The sequence below is a fragment of the Dendrobates tinctorius genome, unplaced genomic scaffold, assembly GCF_039654945.1.
Source record: "Dendrobates tinctorius isolate UK_male_01 unplaced genomic scaffold, ASM3965494v1 ptg000388l, whole genome shotgun sequence".
NCBI classification, from domain to species: Eukaryota; Metazoa; Chordata; class Amphibia; order Anura; family Dendrobatidae; genus Dendrobates; species Dendrobates tinctorius.
Window position 1 is genome coordinate 8,437,129 of NW_027362054.1, and position 19,432 is coordinate 8,456,560.

A 19,432-nucleotide genomic window follows, 5' to 3' on the forward strand; every position below is an offset into this window, starting at 1 on the left:
CTTAATGAAGAACTCAACGTAATGAATTTGGTGCAGTTAAGGACTAAAGAAGCTTTTCTGCCATAAGAAACACTAGCACTGTTGCTAAATTTGAGGGAGGGAGGAAAGTCATGTCCTGTTTCGGATCCTTCCACCTCTGATCATTTTGGTGAAGCAGCTTCAAGCTAGCTGGCATAAAAAAAGCCAAATGTGTTGTAGGGCCAGTATTTTTGCTTAACCCCTTCCTGACATCTGACGTACTATCCTGTCCATGGGACCTGGGCCCCTATGCCCATGGACGGGATAGTAGATCATAGCGATCAGCGGTGCTCACGGGGGGGAGCGCCGCTGATCGCGGTCGGGCGTCAGCTGATTATCACAGTTGACACCCGGCACTATCTGTCAGGGACGGTCACAGACCGTGCCCAGCACGTTAACCCCTGACACACTGCGATCAAACATGATCGCAGTGTACCGGGGGATTAGGGAAGCATCGGCAGGGAGGGCGGTCCCTCCGTGCTTTCCTGAGACCCCCAGCGCAGCGCGATGTGCTGCGCTGCTCTGGGAGCCTCCTTCCCTGCAGGTCCCCTGAACCAATATGGCCGTGGGGGCCTGCTGGGAGGCGGCATGAGGAAGCCTTGTGCAGCGCCTGTCAGATTGCTGATCTGTCACAGCGCTGTGTGATGTGTCAGATCAGCGATCTGACACATGACAGTGATGTCCCCCCCGGGACAATGTAATAAAGTTAAAAAAAAAAGTGTAAAAATAATTTATAAAGAAATCGCTAAATAAATAACAAAAAAAAATAAAAATAATCCCTAATATTCATTTTTTGTAAATATAAAAAAAGGACGCATATTTAGTATCGCCGTGTCCGTACCGACCCGCCCTATAAAACTGTCCCATTAGTTAACTCCTTTAGCAAACCCCTTAAAAATTAAAAAAACAAAGCAAAAAACTATTTTTTTATTATCATACTGCCGAACAAAACGTGCAATAACGTGCGGTCAAAAAGACGAATATAAATAACCCTGGTACCGCTGAAAACGTCATCTTGTCCCGCAAAAAACGAGCCACCACACAGCGTCATCAGCGAAAAAATAAAAAAGTTATAGCTCGCAGAATAAAGCGATGCAAAAATAATAATTTTTTATATAAAATTGTTTTCATTGCATAAAACCGCCAAAACATAAAAAAAAGACACAAATGAGGTATTGCTGTAATCATACTGACCCGAAGAGTAAAACCGCTTTATCAATTTTACCACACGCGGTGGTACCAACGGTGTGTTGGTACCAATAAAAACGTCAACTTGTCCCGCAAAAAATAAGACCTCACATGACTCAGTGGGTCAAAATACGGAAAAATTATAGCTCTCAAAATGTGGTGATGCAAAAACTTTTTACAATAAAAAGCATCTTTTAGCGTATGACAGCTGCCAAACGTAAAAACCCACCATAAATAATAAATCAAACCCCCCTTTATCACCCCCTTAGTTAGGGAAAAATAATAAAATTAAAAAAAATGTATTTATTTCCATTCTCCCATTAGGGTTAGGGCTAGGGCTGAGATTAGGGTTAGGGGTGTGTTGGGGTTAGGGTTGGAGTTAGAATTGGGGGGTTTCCACAGTTTAGGCACATAAGGTGCTCTCCAAACGCAACATGGCGTCTGATCTCAATTCCAGCCAATTCTGTGTTGAAAAAGTCAAACGGCGCTCCTTCCCTTCCAAACTCTGTCATGTGCCCAAACAGTGGTTTACCCCCACATATGGGGTATCAGCCTACTCACAACAAATTGCAAAACAACTTTTGGGGTCCAATTTCTCCTGTACCCTTAGGAAAATAAAAAATTGGGGGCAAAAAATATCATTTTTGTGGAAAAAAATGATTTTTTTTATTTTCACGCCCGGGCGTTCTAAACTTCGGTGACGCACTTGGGGGTTCAAAGTGCTCACCACACATCTAGTTCCTTGGGGGTCTAGTTTCCAAAATGGGGTCACTTGTGGGGGGTTTCCACAGTTTAGGTACATCAGGGGCTCTCCAAAGGCAACATGACACCCGCAGACCATTCCATCAAAGTCTGCATTCCAAAACATCACTACTTCCCTTCCGAGCCCCGACGTGTGCCCATACAGTAGTTTTCTCCCTCATATGGGGTATCAGTGTACTCAGGACAAATTGGACAACAACTATTGGGGTCCAGTTTCTCCTGTTACCCTTGGCAAAATAAAACAATTGGGGACTTGGGCACTAAAAGATCATGTTTGTGGAAAAAATATGATTTTTTTTTTATTCTCACGCCCGGGCGTTATAAACTTCTGTGAAGCCCTTGGGGGTTCAAAGTGCTCACCACACATCTAGATAAGTTCCATGGGGGATCTAGTTTCCAAAATGGTGTCATTTGTCGGGGGTTTCCACTGTTTAGGCACATCAGGGGTTTTCCAAACGCGGCATGGTGTCCGATCCCAATTCCAGCCAAAATAGTCAAATGGTGCTACTTCCCTTCTGAGCTCTGCTATTCGCCCAAATAGTGGTTTACCCCCACATATGGGGTATCAGCGTACTCAGGACAAATTGCACAATAACTTTTGGGGTCATGTTACCCTTGGAAAAATAAAAAATTGAGGGTGAAAAGATCATTTTTGTGGAAAAAATGATTTTTTAATTGCACGGCTGTACGCTATAAACTTCTGTGAAGCCCTTGGGGGTTCAAAGTTCTCACCACACATCTAAATAAGTTCCTTGGGGGGTCTAGTTTCCAAAATGGGGTCACTTGTGGGGTGTTTGCACTGTTTACACACATCAGGGGCTCTCCAAACGTGACATGGCGTCCGATCTGAATTCCAGCCAATTTTGCATTGACAAAGTCAAACGGCGCTCCTTCCCTTCTGAGCTCTGCCATGCACCAAAACAGTGGTTCCCCCCCACGTATCAGGGTACTCAGGACAAATTGCACAATAACTTTTGCATCCAATTTCTCCTGTTACCCTTGGTAAAATAAAAAAAATTGGACCTGAAGTATTTTTTTTGTGAAAAAAAGTTAAGGTTCTTTTTTTTTTTTTTTTTTTTTTTTTTTAACATTCAAAAAATTCCTGTGACGCACCTGAAGGGTTAATAAACTTCTTGAATGTGGTTTTGAGCACCTTGAGGGGTGCAGTTTTTATAATAGAAAATACCCAAAAGTGATACTATCATATAGACCCCTCAAAGTGACTTCAAATGTGATGTGGTCCGTAAAAGTAAAATGGTGTTCCAAAAATGAGAACTCGCTGGTCCGCTTTTAACCCTTATAACTTCCTAATAAAAAAAAATTTTGGTTCCAAAATTGTGCTGATGTAACGTAAACATATGAGAAATGTTATTTATTAAGTTTTTTGTGTGCCATATCTCTGTGATTTAAGGGCATAAAAATTCAAAGTTTGGCAAATTGCGAAATTTTCGCCAAATTTCCATTTTTTTCACAAATAAACGCAAGTTATAGCAATGAAATTTTACCACTAACATGAAGAACAATATGTCACAAGAAAACAATGTCAGAAACACCGGGATCCATGGAAGCATTTCAGAGTTATTACCTCATAAAGGGACAGTGGTCATAATTGTAAAAATTGGCCTGGTCATGAACATGCAAACCACCCTTGGGGGTAAAGGGGTTAAAAGCTTTGGTGAATCAGGACCTAAATGTGCCAAGCTACACATCATTAGGATTTGGCCAGCTGTAGGCCCTCCTGAAGATTTAATCAGGGGTCGACAATCCCTTTAGAATGGTATTAATTAAACTGCAAACTGTTTAGTCACATTCTATCATTGCACACTACTAGTCACAAATATTGAATGCTTTTTATACCTTTTGCCGAAAGATGTATTCTACTTTACACAAATGGTCACCTTTCCGCTGGATAAAGTGATAACTGTTAGATCGGTGGGGGTCCAACCACTGGAACTCACACTGATCACTAGAAATGGGCACTTATCTTATTTTAAGTCTATGGCAATGATGAAGGTAGCCAGCACATTCAAGCTTGGCTGGGAAGAAGAAATGCCAGATATGGCGATTTTGTCATGGCAATACCTACAGTATGTGTCAATTATACTGGCAATTACATTTCATAGCAATTTTTTATTGTGAATTGTATGAAGCATAGTAAGTTGAAACAAGTTCATCTAACATACTCAATTGGGGCTAAAGTAGATAGAAGCGCTCACGTCCTGACTGGGATCTTGATGGGTGTTGTATACTATGTGCCTCACAACAATCTCAAAGGGACCTTTTAAGCATAATCATGTAAGGGGAATGTCAACTGCTCAAAGCTAAACACATATCCTGCAGAACTAGTCTCTTTTGGCCACCACTTGTCTAACCATGCCTGGGTTGCTTCTAGATGTCCTTTTGCATACCAAGGTGTGGTGACGGAGTTGCTGCACCAAACGTAATTTTGATACATGTAAGACCCTAATCACGCTTCCAATTTTTTGCAGATAAAACACTTGCTCCTGTTAGCTACACACGAGCCACAGTGGGTCCAGTAAAGTGCCACCAGTGGCAGATCCCATTGTGGATATTACAAGCAGTTGGAGGTGTTGTGTCCCAAACATAACGTGGGAGTCACTACTAAAGAAGGGAAATTTGGGAACTTGAGGAGTTGCTTTATAAAGTGCTATTATCTATTTTTGCAGCCTAATATTGAACATTAGTCGATAACCCTTTTCACATTCCTTTTTTTGGGATTGGTTCGTTTTGCAGTCTGAACTTGCCAATTTTAGTGAATGGATCTACAAAAAAAAACAGTGCACAACTGTCATCTGTGTTGCATTCATCTGCTGTCTGATGTTTCACTCACTAAGGCGTCATTAAATTGTCAGTTTTTTCAGGTACGAGAAAAACAAACTGAGTATCATAAGTAATTTTTATCAGTCTCATCAATATTTTTCACTGATGAGAAAAAAAAAGTTTCTCCACGGTCAATGAAAAGCAGACCACATATGGATGACATCCAATTGCATCCGTTTTTTTTTTTTTTGTTTTTTTTACATGGACAATTACTCATTCACACGTCAGTTTTTCCTGCATAAGTGCTCTCCGTTTGTTTCTCAAATAGCACTTGTACCTATGATAGTCTATTCGGTAGTTCACGTCAATGATTTTTTGCGGACCGAATGGTCCGTGCAAAGTTGCGGAGACATGAATGATATTGACCTGGATAAAACTATTATATAGGTATGACAGGTTGTCCTCCTGCTCTTGTTACTGTAGTTTCCTCAGAGTCATCACAGCAATCCAATCCATAAAATGGCTGCTAGTGGTGGATGCAACCAGACATGTCACATCAGCCTTGTACAATTGAAACTTGCTTTTTATTGGAGGAGACTGACGGACTGATCTGGTCAAATGCTCCTCCACCGGTAGCCATTTTATGCAACTGAGAGCTGTGCAGTCTTAGAGGAAAGTTAAATTTCGAAGAATAAGAATCTGTCATAGTTATATAATAGTAAGTGCCATAAAATCATGTCCCCAACACATCTGTCAAAAGAAAACATGGCCAACCCTGTTACCTCATTCTGAAGGCAGCAATAGATAGTCTTCTGTAGCTTCTGTATTACAATAACTGTGCAAAATTTTTAATTAAACCTAATGGCAAAAATGATTTTTAGCTTAAAGCACAAAGCGTTTTCAAGTTGCCCTTTTTCCTAAGTTCGAAATGTAGTTAACAGGAACAGTGGAGGTCAAGATAAGAGCTGGAAGACCAAGCAGAATTTCAGTGAGGGCTGCTCGTAGGATTTCTAGAGAGGCAAACCGCACAAATATGGCCTTCATGGAAGAGTCATCAGAAGAAAACCTCTTCTGCATCCTCACAATAAAATTCAGCTTCAGAAGTATGCAAAAGAACATGTAAACAAGCTAGTGGCATGTTGAGCATTTTGCGGGTAGTGGGAAGAATGGATTCAATGAAATTTAAAATTCTTGATGCAAACATAACATGCTCTGTAAAAAAAAAAGCTGAAGTTGAAAAGATGGCTTCTACATAATAATCCTAAATACACTTCAAAATCCACAATAGACGATCTCAAAAGGGGCAAGCTGAAGGCTTAACAATGGCCCTCACCATCCCCTGATCATTGAAAATCTGTGGCTAGACTTCAAAATAGCAGTGCAAGATAACCCAGGAATCTCACAGGACTGGAAGAATTTTCCCAAGGAAGAATGGATAAAAATCCCTCAAACAAGAATTGAAAGACTCTTGGCTGACTACAAAAAGCGTTTACAAGCTGTGATACTTGCAAAAGGGGTGCTACTGGGTACAAACTATGCAGATTGCCCAAACCTTTGCATTGGCCTATTTTCCCTTTTGTAATTATAAATATATGAGCATTTGTGATTCACTATCCTAAAAGGATAAAACCTCTTTTATAATGAAAGGGGGTATCCACCCTTTAAAAGAAAAACACATCTACAGCAGATTCTATTTTCAATCAGCCTGTACATGACTGCTATAGCCAATCACTGATTGCCCCTATCATCTGATCTCTCAGAGGACTGGACAGGAAGCTGTTTGCCTTGTCTGTGATAATCTTCTGGCTGCACTGACAGGTCCCTGTCAGAATCTTGACAGCTCAGTGACTAATGGTAACTATGCACATCTGATCCAGTTTGTCCAGTGTCTGAGCCGCAGGATATATAGACGTGACAGGCTAAGAATGATTGCTAATCATCTGCTTGTTTGGTGGTAATATCCTTTTCTAATGGCAAAAAATGTCTGCTCTTGGTGCACTGAATAAAGTGTCTGTGAATAGGGAAAAAGTAAATGTGTCCTGGGAACAGTGGCTAGAGAAAGTATTAACTCCCTTAGCTTTTTATCTATTATATTACACTACAACCTGTGTTTAAATATTTTTGTAATCTAATTTGTGTTATGCATCAGCACTAGATAGTCTAAGTTAGTGAAGTGAGAAAAACATAGGCATAAATTACATTTATGGGATAAATAACTAAAAATAGTCATGTGCATAAGTATTCGCCCTCTTTGCGATGGAGCCCCTAAAAAATTCTAGTGCAAGGAATTACCTTCATAATTTAACATGCTTAGTGAAAGGAAGTCCACTTGTGTGCAATCTAAGTGTCACTTGGTTTGATAGTATAGACACTTTAACTTTTCTGACCGGCCACAACACCATTAAGCAAAAGGCACCACTAAACACCAGAAGACCAAAAAGATCTTCAAACAAGTCAGGGACAAAGTTGTTGAGAAGTAGAAGTCAGGGTTGGGTAATAAAAAAAAACCTAATCTGTGATCTCCAGGAGCACCATCAAATCTATTATCAAATGGAAAAAAGTACCAAAACAAACCTGCCGAGAGGGCCAACCACCAAAACTCTCAGCCCAGACAAGAAGGGCATTAATCAGAGAGGCAGCATGGAGACCAAAGGTAACCCTGATGGAGCAGCAGAGTTCCCAAGAAGAAACTGGAGTATCTGTCTATACAACCACAATAAACCATATATTCCATAGAGTTGGCCTTTATGGAAGAGTGGGCAGAACAAAAAAGACTTTTAATTACACACAAAATAATTGTAAGGCTCGTTTTGAGTTTGCCAAAAGACATGCGAGATACCCCTCAAATGTATGGAGGAAGGTGCTGTGGTCAGATGAGACCAAAATTTAACTTTTTGGCCACCAAGGTAACCGCTATGTCTGACGCCAAACCAACACAGCTCATCGCCCCAAGAACACCATCCCCACAGTGAAACATGGTAGTGGCAGCAGCATGCTGTGGGAATGTTTTTTGGCAGCAGGAACAGGGAAAATGGATGGTGAAAAATAAAGAGATATTCTTAAGCAAAAACTGTCTGTCAATGATTTGAGACTGGGAAGGAGGTTCACCTTCCAACAAAACAATGGATTACTTTCACAAGCCATTGTATATCAGTGTTTTTTCTCACTGGCTACAATCAGACAAATGCTACCTAAAGGCTCGTTCAGACAATATGTGTGCTGTAGGTAGGCAAAACAGGTCAATGCAAGTCAAAGTGCAAGTTCACATGAACACTTTTACACACGGAACGATGGTCTACAAGTAAAAATTCCCTGCTTTGATCAATACTGTGATCAGACTCGCCCATTATAAGTCAATGGGTGCATAAAAACCGGATCACATACTGGTTTCCATGTCATGTATTTTTCACAGATCTATTACAATTATTAAGACAGGAAACGTAATTTTACCTTTCTTATTTATTAATTGTTCATGTAAAATAATACATGCTATCTGAAAGTAAAAAATAATGGATACAGATGGCATACAAATGACAAAAAAAATCAATCTTTTTTCTGGATGAAAAATGAATGATTTCGCATATGCTCATCTTAACCCGGCCTTCACTGTATTGAAGTCTTACATTTTGCATCTAAACCAGTTAATCTTAACTACAGGGCTCCAATCACCTGATGGAAGGCAAAAGAATAATTTTAGATTCCATCATGGTGATATACAGGTGCATGTCTCAAAATTAAATGATCATCAAAAAGTTAATTTATTTCAGTTCTTCAGAGTGATCTATTTCAAATGTTCATTTCTGTTATTGTTGATGATTATGGCTTACAGCCAATGAAAACCCAAAAGTCATTATCTCAGTCAACTAGAATACTTCATAACACCAGCTTGAGAAAATGATTTTAAAATCCAAAATGTTGGCCTACTAAAATATATGTTCAGTAAATCCACTCAATACTTGGTTAGGGCTCCTTTTGCATGAATTACTGCATCAATGCAGCGTGGCATGGAGGCGATCAGCCTGTGGCACTGCTGAGGTGTTATGGAAGTCTAGGTTGCTTTGATAGCAGCCTTCAGTTCGTCTGCATTGTTGGATCTGGTGTCTCTCATCTTCCTCTTGACAATACCCCATAGATTCTTTATGGGATTAAGGTCAGACGAATTTGCTGGTCAATCAAGCACAGTGATAGTATAGTTTTTAAACCAGGAATTGGTACTTTTGGCAGTGTGGACAGGTGCCAAGTTCTCCTGGAGAGTGAAATTTCCATCTCCAAAAATCTTGATGGCAGATGGAAGCATGAAGTGCTCTAAAATTTCCTGGTAGACGGCTGCACTGACTTTGGTCTTGATAAAACACAGTTAACCTACACCAGCAGATGACATAGCTCCTGAAACCATCATTGATTGTGGATACTTCACACTAGACCTTAGAAATCAAGGTCCCAGAGTCTGGAGGAAAAGTGGAGAGGCACACAATCCAAGCGCTAGTGTGAAGTTTCCACAATCGGTGATGGTTTGGGGAGCCATGTCATCTGGCATAGATACACTGTGTTTTATCAAGACCAAAGTCAGCGCAGCCATCTACCAGGAAATTTTAGAGCACTTCATGCATCCCTCTGACAACAAACTTTTTGGAGATGGATATTTAATTCTCCAGCAGGACTTGGCACCTGTCTACACTGCCAAAAGTACCAATACCTGGCTTAAAAACAACAGTATCACTGTGCTTGATTGGCCAGCAAACTCGCCTGACCTTAACCCCATAGAGCATCTATGGGGTATTGTCAAGAGGAAGATGAGAGACACCAGACCCAACAATGCGGATGAGCCGAAGGCTGCTATCAAAGCAACCTGGGCTTCCATAACACCGCAGCAGTGCCACAGGCTGATCGCCTCCATGACACGCCTCATTGATGCAGTAATTGATGCAAAAGGCGACCCGACCAAGTATTGAGTGCATTTACTGATCATACATTTCAGTAAGCCAACATTTCGGATTGTAAAATCATTTTTCAAGCTGGTGTTATAAAGTATTCTAATTTACTGAGATAATGACTTTTGGGTTTTCAATGACTATAAGCCATAATCATCAACATTAACAGAAATATACACTTGAAATAGATCACTCTGTTTATAATGACTCTATCTAATATGAGTTTCACTTTTTGTATTGAATAACTGAAATGAATTTGCTTTTTGATGATATTCTAATTTTGTGAGATCACCTGTAGTTCTGTGTATATACACACATGTGGTGAAAATTGTTGGTACCCCTCGTTTAATGACAGAAAAACCCACAATGGTGACAGAAATAACTTGAATTTGACAAAAGTAATAATAAATCAAATATCTATGAAAATGAACAAATTAAAGTCAGACATTGCTTTTCAACCATGCCTCCACAGAATTTAAAAAAATAAATAAAACTCGTGAAATAGGTCTGGACAGAAATGATGGTACCCCTGAAAATAATGTGACAAAAGGGACATGTTAAATCAAGGTGTGACCACTAATTAGCATCACAGGTGTCTACAATCTTGGAATCAGTGAGTGGCCTGTATAGAGGGCTACAGATACTCACTGTGCTGTTTGGTGTCATGGTGTGTATCACACTCAACATGTACCAGAGGAAGAAGTTGTCTCAGGAGATTAGAAAGAAAATTATAGACAAACCATGTTAAAAGTAAAAGTTATAAGACCATCTCCAAGCAGCTTGATGTTCCTGAGACTACACTTGAACATATTATTCCGAATTTTAAGCTCCATAGGACTAGCCAACCTCCCTGGACGAGGCCGCAGGAGGAAAATTGATGACAAATCAAAGAGACTGATAATATGAATGGTAACAAAAGAGCCCAGAAAAACTTGTAAACAGATTAAAGGTGAACTTCAAGCTTTAAGGAACATCATTGTCAGATCGCACCATCCTTCGTTGTATGAGCCAAAGTGAAGTTCATGGCAGATGAACAAGGAGGACACCATTGTTGAAAAAAAAAATCATAAAAAAGCTGAAATTTGCCAAACTACATGTACATATACAAACATCACTGTGTAAAACAGTGCTTGCACACACCCAATAGAGTAGTGCGAGCATATAATAGTGAATGCCGGGTTAAAGAGCAAAGTGCGTCAGAAATCGATACCTCACAAGGAATGCACACAATCTTGGTCTTGCCTAAATAAGAAAGTCACGAGATGAGGGTGCCTGACGCATGTCGCCACTAAAAGTGACTTCTTCAGGGGTCAGTAATACAGCTCTCAAGTACCAATGTGTGTGTGTATATATATATATATATATATATAAAAATAATTACAAAAAATTAAAGCAACTGCGTAGATTACCAGGAGTCTCATTGGTGACCAGGGCAGAAGTACATACGTCAGACACAACGTTACCATCGAGACATTACAATATATAAGTAGAGCATGCTTGAAAAGCAGCGTTGCAAAATGTTCCTATAGGAACGAAATGGCTCCAAATGACACGCGCAGAAGGAATGTGCATCAATGTGCGGCTTGCCAGAGTGGAAGACGTCATAGACAATTATGCGAATGCGCAGAAATCCTTCAGAGAATTAACAGCACATGCAAACGTCGTGTTAACACCGATGAATAGAGATGAGCGACTTTGCCTTTTTTAGGGTCGAGTCGGGTTTCATGAAACCCGACTTTCTCAAAAGTTGAGTCGAACGAAATGGGCCGACTATCGTGAAAAGTCCAAGATCCGACTGAAACACGAAACCCAATGCAAGTCAATGGGGAAGCAAAGTCGGCAGGGATTGGAAGACAGTACACACACCTACATGCCGGACCGCTTTTTTAAAGTGCGCGAAAACTCTCTCTCCCCCCGGACGCTGCACGTCATCTCGTTGCCCACAGTGTAAGTCCTTGATCAGTGGCTGAAAAAAGTCACGTGCAAGCATTCTGGGAAATCCAACTTTGGCGCTCGTTTTGCCGACCGCATGGCCGACTTCATGCTGTGGTCGGGTTTCGGTCCGCGAAACCCGACTTTGCCATAAGTCGGCGACTTATGAATCTGGCCGACCTGTTTCGCTCAACTCTACCGATGAATGAAACATGGTAAGACGCATATACCATAGCCCAGCTATTTAATCCCCAGACAACACTCTGGGGTGGAGAGAAGGTGGACATCCTTCCACCCACTCTATGGATATCCACATAAACGCCTGCCCATTATATAAATTAGCCTAAACCCTCACGGCACTTAGTGTGCTGGAGGATAAAACTCTGGGTTTTATATGACTAACGCCGTTAAGCATAATGACACATATCTTCCCTTCAGCACTTTACCAATGACTTTGTCACATATCCCTCCCTGCCCAAAGCCGGGGGTTGACACCTTCACTTGCTTAGCAGGGGAGTTGGGACAAAACATCTAAGTTCACATGCAACTTCCTTGGCCTATGCTCGACGTGAAAATTGAAGTCTCGGAGGCCTAAGAACCACCTAGTTACCCGAGCATTCTTATCCTTTTCCCTCAACCATCTCAGAGGGGCATGGTCAGATACTAGCTTAAACCTACGGCCTAGAAGGGAAGGTAATATCTCAGGGTATCTACGGGCCACTTGTTGGCTAAGCACTCCTTCTTGACAATGGCATAGTTTCTCTCGCATCAAGAGATCTTCTGGTTCAGATACAGGATGAGATGCTCTTCCCCATTTACTTACTGAGACAGCATGGCTCCCAAGCTTACTTTTGACGCAGCTATCTGAACCATGAACTGTTTGCTGAAGTCTGGTGCGACCTGAACCGGATGTTTACACAGAACCTGCTTCAAATCCTGGAAAGCCATCTCAGTCTCAGCAGACCGTTTAATTATTGACGATCTTGTGCCTTGAAGGAGGTCCTTCAACGGTGTGGGAATTATTGCGAAACTTGGGATAAACTGCAATTAATAACCCACAATTCCAAGAAACGCCCTCTCTTGCTTCTTGGAAAGTGGTTGTGGCCACTTCTAAATTGCCTCAATCTTGTTTATTTGTGGCTTGATTTCGCCCCTCCCTACGACATAGCCTAACTACTTGGCCTCTTCATTGCCTGTGGCACATTTTTGGGGAATTATGGTGAACCCCGCATTCCTATGCATCCAGGATCGCCTGTATCTTTGGTAGATGACTACCCCAGCCAGGGCTGAAGACCACAATGTGCTCAGGGTAGGCCGCGGCATACTTATGAGGAGCCAGGGTCCGATCCATAGGCCTCTGGAAGGTTGCTGGAGCCCCCTGCAGACAGAAGGTCATTCTGGTGTATTGGAAACACTCATCAGGCGTCGAGAAGGCCGTCTTCTCCTTGGCAGTCTGAGACATAGGTATCTGCCAGTAGCCCTTCGTCAGGTAGTGGGTTGTAATGTACCTCAAGGTTCAAAGTCTCTCAATGAGTTTGTCCACGCAGAGCATCGGACACGCATTACATTTGGAGACCTCATTCAGCCTGCAGTAGTAATTGTAAAACCGCCACTCACAGTCGGGCTTCAGCACGAGGACAATGGGATTTGACCATCCACTTTTCAACTCCTCAATCACTTCGAGGTCTAATATTCTCTTCGCCTCATTTAATATTAAATCCCAACGTGCTTCGGGAAATCTATAGGGCCTGAGGTTCACCCTTACATGTGGCTCTGTCAGCACATCATGCTCCACCACCTGCGTATGTCCTGGCAACTTCAAAAACAGGTGATGGTTCTGGTGCAACAGCTCCCGACATGGCGTTAGAGTCTCTGCAATGGTGACATCGTCCACTGTGGCTTTGGGACTGACTCTCAGGCAAGGTGTTTCCAGCAATTCCTGCTCTCGCCATGGCTTGAGCAAGTTCACATGGTATACAGTATTTGGTGTGACTTCCTTCGACCTGGCTGGTGTACCTTGTAATTCACCTAGACCAGTTTTTCCACCACCTCATATGGGCCTTGCCACTTGGCTAGGAACTTGCTTTCCACCATGGGGATAAGCACTAGCATGTGGTTCCCGGGATGGAATTGCCTCAGCATTGTTGAGCGGTTATACAACCTCGCCAGTGCCTGGAGAAGATGCTCCTTCATGATAGGCATCACCCTTGCGATCTGGTCCTGCATTTGGGCCACATGCTCAATGATGCTCCGGTGGGGTGCAACTCGTTCTTCCCAGGTCTCCTTTGCAACATTTAGAAGTCCCCAAGGGTGTCGTCCGTCTAACAGCTCGAACGGTGAGAACCCCGTAGAGGCCTGGGGAACTTCCCTGATAGAGAACAACAGGTATGACAGTAGGCAATCCCAGTTTCGCCCCCGGAAGAAGCAAGCGGGTGAAACGCGCGTCGGGGGCGCAGGGGCTCACAACCATCACGGTCGCACTTTCCACTCCTCTTGAAATTAGTAAGTGAAAACCTGTGGATATATTATCTATTGTTTGTAGTGAGATTGGGCATTTTTCACCTCTAATTCTTTTGCTTGAGGATATTATTTGTGAATTATACTGAGACTTTCAGATGGGAAATTGTACTGAGGTGCTATTTCAATAGGCTTACATGCTTTATATGAGAAATACCATGGGCAACAATATATTTGAATTATAGATTATTTCCTATATACTGCCTTTTGCTTCCCCCTTTTTTTGAGATCTCTTTTTCCATTTAAAAATACCCTATATAGCAAACAAATTAACAAGTGTAAAGAGGTGTATTCACTCTTCCGTGTGGTTTTTTTTTTGTCCCCTTCGGGGTATGTTGACAGTAATTACATGTATGGAGCATGTTTTATGTATTTAATATGTTTCATAATAAAAGAAATTAATTTTTAATAGTATATGGTTCTCTTCTTGTGTGGTGACGGCCTTGATAGCTGCCCTACCAGATTGATTCATGTGTTTTGGAAGTGACATTTGGACAATTGTGATTTAATGTGATGTGGTTTAATCAGGCTTGTGCTAGCTCATGTCTGAGACACTTGTTATCCCCGCCTTCCCCCGTAAGTCCCAGAACAGGCTAAAGTCTCGCCGTATTATCACCGGGTGTAGCAAGTCCTTAACCACCCCGACCGCATGCAATTCAGTCCCACAGTTAAGACAATTTCTAGGCATAGATAATGCCACTTCCAATATCATAAATAATCCTTCAAACAAGCGAAAGCAAATGCAGTCCCACAATTAGTTTTATAGACACTCTGGCAACGGGATAGTCCTTGGCATCCCCGTGAATACAACAAACGCCCAATGTTTTTCCGGGGACCAGCTGGTGAAAGAATGTTGCCCTTATCAGGGTCACCAAACTCTCCAAGTTCAAGAGCCCCGATACCAGTACCCCATTTATTGTTATGGGACAAGCCTGTGGCCCCTCACCGGGCTGATAGTACAAACTGCGCCTCTATAGGCTGCAGTTCATCTGTTCAGCAGGCAAAGGACAATGGGTGGCTATGTGTCCAGGACCATGGCATCTCCAGTATAGCAGGTCTTTACCAGCAGCCTTTGGCAACCCTTCACCGACCCCTTGGGACCTCCCCCCAGTGGTGGCTCTACTAACTCTCTTTTGTGCTTCGGGCTCCCTTTGGCAGCCCCAGTATGCGGATGCAGCCCCACTCGGCTTCCTTAGGGACCTCTCGACCACCTGATAGCTTTCTACTAGGCCAACCAGGTCATCCACATTTTGGGGATCCCCCTGGGCAAACCACGTCTGCAAAGACCTTGGAAGGGAGTGGATAAATCTGTCCATTACAACATGCTCCACCATCTTGGCTCCGGCTGCAACCATTTCTGCACCAGATGCAGCAAATCGAACATTTGGGAGCGAGGCGGTTTATCACAATACGCCCAGTGATGAACCCGTTGCACTCGAACAGACATAGTCACCCCTGAGCGTACCAGTATCTTAGTTTTTTGTTTAGTATATTCCCAGCCATTTGTAAGACTAGGTCATAATAAGCCTTCTGGGGCTCGCCAGTTAGATAGGGGGCCAGTATCTCCGCCCACTGGTCTGGCTGCAGTCTCTCTCTCTACCAACTCAAAACAGTCAAAAATGCCTCTACATCACCCGGCGTCATTTTCCACCGCCTTCAGGACGGATGTGCCGTCACCTGGACTTGTGTAATGGGCTTCCGGTCTCCTATGAACTGCCTTAGCAAGCAACTCAATCTGCTGCTGTTGTCTGAACTGGACATGTTGGTATTGCTGCTGTTTTTGGAGCTTTAGCTTATTCTGTCGCATTTGCTGGATAAGTAGCTTACTCGACTCCTGATGTGCCAGCTGTTGCTGCTGATGCACGTTCACAAGATGCTTGAGCGGGTCGTCCATTGTGCCTGACGTCATGCACTAGCTTGGAGTTGCCTTTACCCAAGACATGCGGTTTAACCACGGCTGCTACTGGTGTTCCCAGAACGTTGCCCGCATTGTCCACCACTTGTGGCAGTTCAACTCGCTCAGCGATATATGGAAGTAGAGTCAGGAACACTGTCTTTTAAATCTTCAGTTGGTTTATTATATGGTGGAATAAATCAACAAGAAGGGGAAAGTAAAACACAACCCTTCAGGCAAAAACAGGAAGACAACAAAGAAAACAAAAATACTGCACAAAGTCAATACATTTGCTGGGAGATGCCGCTCTGCAGCATCACAGGTTCAGTCTTTCCTCCTCTAGACACAAACCACTAGATATCCTCTCTCCAGACCTCAACCAAGACTGCCTCTGGAGCCCAGCTATTAAAGTGCCAGACCATATCCTGGGGTGGAAATAAGGTGGACATCTTCCCACCCATCGTAGTGACACATATCTCCCCTCCAGCACTTTAACAGTGACTTTGTCACAGTATATTAGTTCATGCTAACCAATGGTCTATATACATGATATTTAATTTTACATCTAAATTGCAATTTCTTATTGAATTATACAGTTATAAGAATTTATAATGAATGTCTTACTAAAAACTTTGAAACAAAATCATTTTTCTCTGCTGCAGATCTACCAGTTTACTAAATTCTGAACTTTGTATAACTCCATCCAAACCACTGATTGGCAGCTTTCTGCCTTTGCACAGTGTACACCGAAAACTGCCAATCAGTGGAGGAGTTATACAGGGCTTATAAATATGGAGGACTACACGAAGCAAGTTTAATAGTCCTCTAGTGATAATTTCCTGCTGATAAAAGTGATTTTATCAAAACTGCAGCAAACAGCCTAGTTAGGGTGGTTTCACATTAGCGTTCAAGGCCGCAGCGTCGGCCTGCGCACGGCCGCCGCTAAGCCCCGCCCCCTGCCGCGCCTCCGCCGGTAGCTCTGCCCAGGGCCGTTTTTAGGGGGGACGGAGCGTGCGATCGCCCGAGGCGCCACCCAAGCCAGGGGTCGCCTGCCTACTGCCTAGCTGTCTGTGTCTGTCTCCCTACAAGCCCAGGCAGGCGCAGGCCCTGGCTATTTTATCGATCGAGAGCGAGTTGGCAGAGGAAGTAGACTATTCTGCTGCAATAGACCTTTTTGCAGCAGCAGCAGTCAAGGAAAGTGAGCCTTTGAACTTTGATGCCTTTGAGGATTGGATTGATGCAAAGGTAAGACACGTTTATCTAAAGTATTCAGCATGTTAATGTTCGGGGGGGGGGGCTTTTTCGATGTTCGCCCTGTTGGCAAAATTCCCTAGAAACTGCTCTGGCTCGCCTACGGGCGCATGACGCTGCATGCTTCCTGCGTCCCCTATCTTTAGCACTGGGGACGCAGGCCGTGCGCAGGTATGCGTTTGGCGGCGCATGCATCCTTTTGACGGGTGCGCCGACTAGCGCCAAACACAACCTGTTGCAATTTAGTGTGCTTGGCGCATCGTCAAAAGGACGCATGCGCCGCCAAACGCATACCTGCGCACGGCCTGCTTCCCCAGTGCTAAAGATAGGGGACGCAGGACGCATGCAGCGTCATGCGGCCGTAGGCGGAGCTACCAGCGGAGGAGCGGCGGCCATGCGCAGGCCGACGCTGCGGCCTTAAACGCTAATGTGAAACCACCCTAAGTAACACATCACTGGAATCACAGTCTCTTTCTCTACACCATGCTGCTGTCAGATTATGCGGAAACAAACTGGTGAAAGAATCACTTTAAAGTTTTGAAAATGGCCAAGTCTCGAATTTGATCCAATAGATATCAGAGTTGAAGCTGTGTTGTAGGGAAAAATGTGCTAAAATTCCCCCAAGTTGAGATGCAGTTAATGCTGCACAAGGGGATGACACCAAATACTAAAAGCAGAGGTTCACATACTTTTCCACTCAAAGACATGTGACATTGGATCATTTTCTGCATTAAAAAATGACAAAGTTTAATATTTTAACTCATTTGTTTAATTTAATTCACTTTATCTACTTTTAGGTCTGTTCTAGTGCAAGCACGTATACACCTCACCTTCTGAGTATGCACCCAACAGTGGCTATAAAAGCAAATTTTTCATGAAATGCTAGTACCATAGTTACAGACATGGTATTTGGGCTTAAGAGCTACACATCAAACCAAAAAAACCTTTACAAGTAATCTCTAACCTCTTATTTTCTAGGCTGTCTAAGGGACACTATAATGATAAAGCGCCTGCTTGGTAACAAGTGCAGTTTAATTGCCTCTACAGTGAAGTGAATTGTCAGTGGTGAAAGCGTTAATACATGGGCCCTGCATAAGTAAAGTACCCTTTAGTACCCATGATGGCTGTTATGAGGTTATAAACATGTCATTAAAAAATTACATAAAAGAATGTGTTGCTATGATCAGTGCCATTACTGATGCGCCTGAGGATGTTGAGCTTGACCTTGACCTTTCCACGTTATGTGCTGACCTTGGTGTAATTTGGAGGTTCTAGCAGGGAATGAGGTTGTGTGCTTAGATGCCCCCAGGGTATGTAAAGGTAATAGATGGGGTCCCTAGCACAGGATTCCCTGAGTGGAGAGACCTTCTAGGTAGAGCAGCTCACCTTTGAGAGTTCATGGACAGAAGGAGGAAAAGTGCTTGGAAAGGTCAGCGAGGTGCCTGCGCACTGCAGTACTATGCTCTGCCCTCAACTGGGCACATAACTGCGCAGGAGCGTGATGCCGGGGAGCGATGAAGCAACAGAAAGACGGCATCGCAAGAAGATGGAAGGCGCCGGACCTGGACCTGCGACACCCATCGGACTGGACCGCACCGGACCCCCACCGGTTAAACCACAAACTATATCACAGAATTTTATAACATTAGCAGACAGGAGTGCTATTTGGATTTCTGAGTGTAGGTTTTGCTGGAATAGTTTGTAGGTAACATTTCAGAGCCCCTTAGGTACCAGAACAGCAGAAAACCTCCCAAAGTGACCCTCTGAATGAATTTATATATGGCTGCAGAGACTATTTTGGCCCCAGAGGTGTTTTCACTTTGTAACATCCAAGCCATGCTTTTCTCTAGAGAATTGTAAAAATGCCAACTTAGCAGCCACAGATGGTGCCCAGCTAGTACTGCTGGAGACCCACACTCAGGCTCGGCCTGGTGCACAGGAGAATCCTGCAGCTCTCACGGTGGGGCCACTCAGCAGGAGGCTCTCGTCACTGAGGGTCACTGTACTCTCACGTCTCATGAACCAGACGATGTACAGGCCAAAGATTCGGGCGGTCTCTCTCAGAAGCAGTTTTTCCCTGTAGTGAGTGACTCACCCGGCATTACCCGCACACACTTCCTACGTACATTTCTCACGAAGGACTAGTCAGGGTGGCCGT